The following is a 6,656-nucleotide window of genomic DNA, read 5'->3' as shown; positions in this document are numbered from 1 at the left end:
GAGGCAGGTCAGGTGGTCTGGTATTCCCATCTCTTTCAGAATTTTCCTATATACGAGACAGCAAAAGAGACACAGATGTATAGAACAGTCTTTTGGACTCTGTGGGAGAGAGTGAGGATGGGATGATTTGGGAGAGTGGCGTTGAAACATGTATATTATCATATGAGAAATGAATCGCCAGTCCAAGTTTGATGTATAATACAAGATGCTCGGAGCTGGTGTACTGGGATGAACCAGACTGATGGGATGGGGAGGGAGGTGGGAGGGGGGTTCAAGATGGGGAACATATGTACACCCGGGGCAGATTCATGTAATGAGTGGCAAAACCAATACAATAATGCAAAGTAATTAACCTCCAATTAAAAGAAATAAAAGAAAAGAAAAAAATAAAATTAAAAAAAAGAAATTGAAAAATTATGTTTGTCATGTATTCCACCATATAATTCTAATAAATCATCTGTCACTTTATGTGTGTGGATGCATGTTTGTTGAGATACACCTAACATAAATATTCAAACCATTTATTTTTCAATTTTTCTCGGGCCTCTTTCACATCCTTGTTTTGTAGACTGTAAATCAGAGGGTTTAGCATGGGAATCACAAGGGTGTAAAACAGCAAGGTTATTTTGTCTTAATCTAGAGAACAGGAAGAACTTGGTCTGAAATACATGAAGAGCATAGTTCCCTGGAAAATTGCCACAGAAGTTAGGTGGGAGGTGCAGGTAGAAAAAACTTTGAACTTCCCCTCAGCGGAGTGGATCTTCAAGTCTGATAGGATGATATAACAATAAGAGACAAGGACTCCTGAAATAGTACTCAGTTCAATGAAGCCAAAAATCGTGAATATCACTAACTCATTGACCTATGTGTCTGAGCAAGATAGCAGTAGGAGAGGAGGAGCATCACGAAAAAAGTGGTTAATCTCATTTGACCCACAGAATCACAAGTGGAATGTCAATGTTGTGTGTATCAGAGCATCTGCCATTCCCACCAGGTAAGCCCAGCCACAAGCAGGGGGCACACCCCACTGGACATGCTAACCACATCGAGTGAGGGGCTGCTGATGGCCTTGTACCAGTCATAGGTCATCACAGCCAGCAGGAGACACTCACAGTCTGTGAATGTATACAGCACCAAGACTTGCAGAGCACAGCCACAGAAAGAGATTGACTTGTTCTTGGCAAATGGTCCACCAGCACCTTAGGGCTGATGGCTGTGGAAGAGCAGAGGTCACGGAAGGAGAGGTGGCTGAGGAAAAAGTACATGGGTGTGTGCAGCTGGGGACCCATCCTAATCAGGGTTATCATTCAAGGTTTGCTAGAAGATTGATGAGATAAACAAGGAGAACCATGGTAAATAGGGTCACTTTGTTCACAGTGGAATTAGTAATTCCCAAGAAAATGAATTCAGTCACAGAGGAGCAATTCTCTCCTTCCATTCTTTTTAGATCTTGTATAAACTCTTGAGAAATTGATCAAAAATATAAATGGCACATTCATGTGTAACGCTTCTGCTGCTGCTGCTAAGTCACTTCTGTCGTGTCTGACTCTGTGCAACCCCATAGATGGCAGTCCACTAGTCTCCCCCGTCCCTGGGATTCTCCAGGCAAGAACACTGGAGTGGGTTGCCATTTCCTTCTCCAATGCATGAAAGTGAAAGTGAAGTCGCTCAGTCGTGTCCAACCCTCAGCGACTCCATGGACTGCAGCCTTCCAGGCTCCTCCGTCCAGGCAAGAGTACCAGAGTGGGCTGCCATGCACTTCTACACATCTGTAAAAAATCATAAAGCAGAACTTTTTTTTCTTCTGCAATTGTGTTTTTATATTCAGAAAAATATCCAGTTATGCACACAAATTAAAGAGACATAGCCCTCTATTCTTCAAGAAAAAAAATGAATTTAAGAAAAACATTTTTGAAAGGTTAATGTAAATCTAGATGCCATCCACAAGGTTTGTCATCTTCTACCAGTTCTTTCCTGAGCCTTACTTTTGTTTTCTTTTATTTTTTTAACCTCAGGGAGTAGATCTGGAGTAATATAAATTTTTCACCTCTTGAAAACCATATGAAAGAGACTCCAATGATAGAGAAGCTAGTCTCTAACACTTAGGATTAAGTATTTTCAATGCTTGAAAATATTCACTTGGGTAAAAAACATATGATTACAATTTTTGTGTTTCTCAGAAAAACATGATTGGTTTAAGAGTCTTTGACTTAGTTCCCTATGCAGTGAGTATATCAATGACTAGTAATAACAACAGCAACAAAAAAAATTATGTTACTTACTTTAATTCATGCTGTGTTTAGCCTTTGGTGAGACATGAAATAATTATTACTGACCTGTTTTCTAGAAATTTACTATTGCTTTCCCACAATGCTCATTATCTCTTTGTGGAGTGGTTGTTGTCAAAGGATGAATCTTTTTACCAGTGGAAGAAAAGGGCTAAGAGGAAATGAAAGCAACAAAATTAATCACATATATTTGCATCACTTTAGATTCTAAATGGCTTTTTATATAATAAAATGGAAACGATAAGAGGAACAATGTTGTTCATTGTTCAGTTGCCATGTCATGTATGACTCTTCATGACCCTATGGACTGCAGCAAGCCACGCTTCCCTGTCCCTTACCATCTCCTGGAGTTTACTTAAACACTTTTTCAGGATACCATCCAACCATCTCATCCTCTGCCTTCTTCTCCTTCTGCCTTCAATCTTTGCCAACATCAGGGTTTTTCCCAATGAGTTGTCTGTTCGCATCAGGTGGCCAAAGTATTGGAGCTTCAGCTCCAACAACAGTCCTTCCAGTGTATTCAGGGTTGATTTCCTTTAAGACTGACTGGTTTGATCTCCTTGCTGTCCAAGAGACTTTCAACAGTCTTCTCCAACACCACAGTTCAAAAACTTAATTTTTTGGCACTCTGCCTTCTTTATGGTCCAGGTCAGACAACTGTATGTGACTGCTTGAAAAACCATAACTTTGACTATGCAGAGGTTTGTCAACAAAGTGATGAGTTTGCTTTTTAACACACAGTCTAGGTTTGTCATAGCAATAGAATTTTTTTTTTTCAGTAGAAGACTATTTTTAGTATTAAAGTGACTAACAATAGTTCTCATTATTTTGACTTATCCTCTTTCAAATTCACTTGCTCAGAAAGTTGCAAACCCATAGTTTCTAACAAGTCCCACTAACCATTAAGGAAGGACTTATAACAATAAAAGTTATGTGCACATGGAAAACAGAGTAAAAAAAATGCCATTCAGAGGTATAATACAAAGAGAAAGAAGACTTTCTGTGGTTTAAATAATATTCCATGTCCATGATTCAAGAATGCTTCTGTTGGGAGCTGCGAAATCAAGGTGAGAAAACTTTGGTATCCAAATTGGATGTTTGGGTTCTCTGTCATGCCATTTTGGGCTAGGCCTGAGGAGGAAGAAGAAATTCTCATTTTCAGATCAGTCGCCAGTCCCAGGGTCAGGAGTAAGGACTAAGTATAAACATACTCAAGGTCTGACCTTGAACGGCAGTGGGACAACCTGGGAAACTACTCACTTGAGTCAGGCCGGCTGTGAAGAGCCAGGTCAGCTCTATCGCAGGCGTGGCCTTTATGCTAGAGACCCTCACAAGAATAGGCATTTTAAGTGAGAGGCTGACATAGCTGGAGTTATGTGACTTAAAAGTTGTAACCCACAAGGATGGAAGTAACAGCCCTTAACACTATGCTTCAGATAATCGACATGACTCCACCTATAGGGCAGTAGGACTAAGTAAATTCCTAATAACTGAGGTTAGACAGGATCTTAGGTCAAAACTCATAGAAGAAGCAATAGGTTCTACTGTATAGAATCCATGTACAGTATAGATCCAAGAAGCTTGGACACTTAGTGTGGCAGAACACATGGTCTTCAAAGATTTGCTTCTATTCTACTGGAAAGGTCTTGTCATATATTGGACAATTCAAACTAAGGGTCTGCAGGTGCTGCTCCAAGGCCAAGTTGTGATCAAAGACATCATCAGGAAAGTCTGATTTGCAGGTAGGGCATTTCTTGATGGAGAACAGGCTCGGGGCAGAACTTTCTTGGATACCAGAATATGGGTTTCCAAAGACAAGTCCTCGGTCTTGTCTTGTACCTCCTTGATTCGAAGTGGGCACTTGATATGACAGAGTCACAGTCCGGACCCATATAACTCAGCAGTCTGCTGTTCTCTCTCTTCAAAAAATCATTTTCTTTTTCCATTTTCTTTCTCTCTCTGTAGAACATTATATATTATCTTGTTCTCACTCAGTCTTTTTGACAGGTCCATGTTCTGGTCCGTTAACTCCTGTTGTTTCTTCACTGCAGTCTTTTCTTTCTGCTTCATCTCCTCCACTGTCTGCTTGAGCTTCTTCTGGTGCTCCCTCTGTTCAGTTAAACTGAGAAAGAGTTGGCCATTTTCCTCTTTCAGGTGCTCCAGCTGCTCTGTCTTATCTTGAACTCCCTGAACAAGCTTCTCCATTTCTTTCCCTTCACTTGACAGCTGAGCCTGAAGCTGATCCACTCTGACTCCCATCTTCTCATTTTCTGAGGACATCTTCTGGTTTTGTTCTTTCAGCTGGAGCAGCTCTATCTCCCAACAGTTCTTCTGTTCTTTCATTGTCTGTACCAACTTCTTATTGATTCTCTTCAGGGTTTCCAGCTCCTCCTGCTTCTTTTGGAGCGTGGCCTGCATGTCTGAGTTTTGCTTCTGGAGGCTAACACAGCTGTCCTTCAGCTCCTGGTTTCCCTTGCAAAACTCCTTGTTATGCTGCTCAATTTCTCCCAACTCACCCTGAGTGGTAACAACCAGGATGTCCTCTTCATTTTCTGGACGGAACTGGAAAGGGATCCTTGCTCCCCGGACCACCCCATCCTGATCCACATAGCAAAACTGGTAAAACTCGTCATCCTTGGGCAGGTAATAAGCTTTGAACTGGAATTCCTGCTGTTTGGCTGATTCACTGTTTAGGTCAACAGGCAAAGCAACCCACATGAAGGTGTAGTACTCGGGGGTTGTCTTCCATCAAACTCTAAAGATGCCAATCCAATCCTCTCGATGGGGAATGAAATGCTGGGTGAGGGTGTAATAGCATGTGATGTCCCCTCCAGGGATGTAGAACTTCTCCACACTGTTAAAGATGACCTGAGAGAAATGACAGTGGTCCAGCAAGACAGCTGATGTTGGGGGAACTTCTACTGTCTCTTCCATGGCAGGGGTCCAGGGGCTGCAGCCAGCGCCAGTGCAACAGCAACAGGGCACCCATAGCAACAGAATTTACCACATATATTTGTGTCACTTTAGATTCTAAATGGCTTTTTATATAATAAACTGGAAATGAGATTAGGGATGATACATACATCTAAAATACATAGACTTCTTTCTCTGTTACACATTTGTATTTATGTGTGAACATATGTATGTATTTAGGTGTATGGAGAAAGAGTACACGTTATGGGCTTCTTCTTTAGACCTAAGTTAACATGGCATGTGTTCACATGGGGATACATTTGTACATATTTTTATTTTTATTGTGGCACCTACACTATTTTTCAATACAACAGACATATCTTAAGTTCATATATATGTTGCGCAATTGCTAAAGAGAGGAAAGGCTTTTGTGTGAACCCACAGCAAAATAAGATAAAATGTTTTATTGTGGATATTAACAAGCTCAGACAAATCCTTTCAATTATGAGAAGAAAACACTATTTCTAGCCCTTAGATGAAGATTTTAGTGAGTAACCAAGCATAAAATTCTTCATTTACATATTTTTCTTTTTTTTTTTTAATCAAAATGTTAAGTCTTTTCTCTTACATTTCTTAAGATAGGATCGAGGAACTTATCTGAAATAAGCAAGTCTTGGTTAGCTGAACAATAGGCAGATGGCTTTTTATTTAACCAGATTCATTGGAATTTAAATCCCTGTGCTACTATTCTTTGGCTTTGATGTTATTCAAATATTTCCTTAACTACATTTCTGCTTCTGTTTATCCACACGTGAATTCAGGAACAATTTAGCAAAGGCTAAGTGTTTTTGCTTCACTATTGTCAGAAAACTGATTCATGGTAGAATGAAAACTGCAAATTGTCTTTGTGGTGTGCTTCACAGTTAGCCTGAAACTATCTCCTTCTCTAGTCAAAGAGGAAACCTAATCAAACTCAAAAAAGGTCTCCCTCCATCATTTCCAGCTCCTTTTGATTGGTCGTTTTCCTTCTGAAATACTATCCTTTACTGTCTCATTTTGGAGTATTATTATACTTTGCATTACCTTTTTTATTAAATTATAATGCATATAAAATAAAGTTCACCCCTTTAATGTATACTGTTCTTTAGCTTTTAGTGTATTTTCGAGACTATTCAGTTATCACCTATCTACTTCAGAACATTTTCATCACTCCAATAAGAAACAACAAGCTTATTAGCTGTCATTCCACTTTCTTCCCTCCCTGAGCCCTGGAAACCACTCCTTTCTGATACAGCATGGTTTCCTATTCTTGGCCTTGCATATAAAAAGAATCATGTAGTATGTGTTTTTATTCTGTCAGGCTTCTTTTCTTGAGTATACTGTTTTCAATGTTCATCTATGTTCTTGAACGTATAAGTTTGTTTCATTAAGTGACACAATAATAATTCATTTTCA

At 39.7% G+C, this 6,656-nt stretch overlaps 2 pseudogenes; both read right to left on the bottom strand.

The window, feature by feature from the left end:
• Positions 1–499: 499 nt before the first annotated feature.
• On the bottom strand, positions 500–1,459 carry LOC129538014 (olfactory receptor 5W2-like; annotated as a pseudogene).
• A 2,312-nt stretch (positions 1,460–3,771) lies between these two features.
• Positions 3,772–5,262, bottom strand: LOC129538015 (calcium-binding and coiled-coil domain-containing protein 2 pseudogene; annotated as a pseudogene).
• Positions 5,263–6,656: the final 1,394 nt, after the last annotated feature.

This window comes from Moschus berezovskii, chromosome 2 (genome assembly GCF_049115385.1).
Source record: "Moschus berezovskii isolate FMDL1 chromosome 2, NW_MosBer_1.0, whole genome shotgun sequence".
In the NCBI taxonomy this organism is placed as follows: Eukaryota; Metazoa; Chordata; class Mammalia; order Artiodactyla; family Moschidae; genus Moschus; species Moschus berezovskii.
Note: the sequence above shows the minus strand (reverse complement) of the source record. Positions and strands in the feature narration are given on the sequence as shown.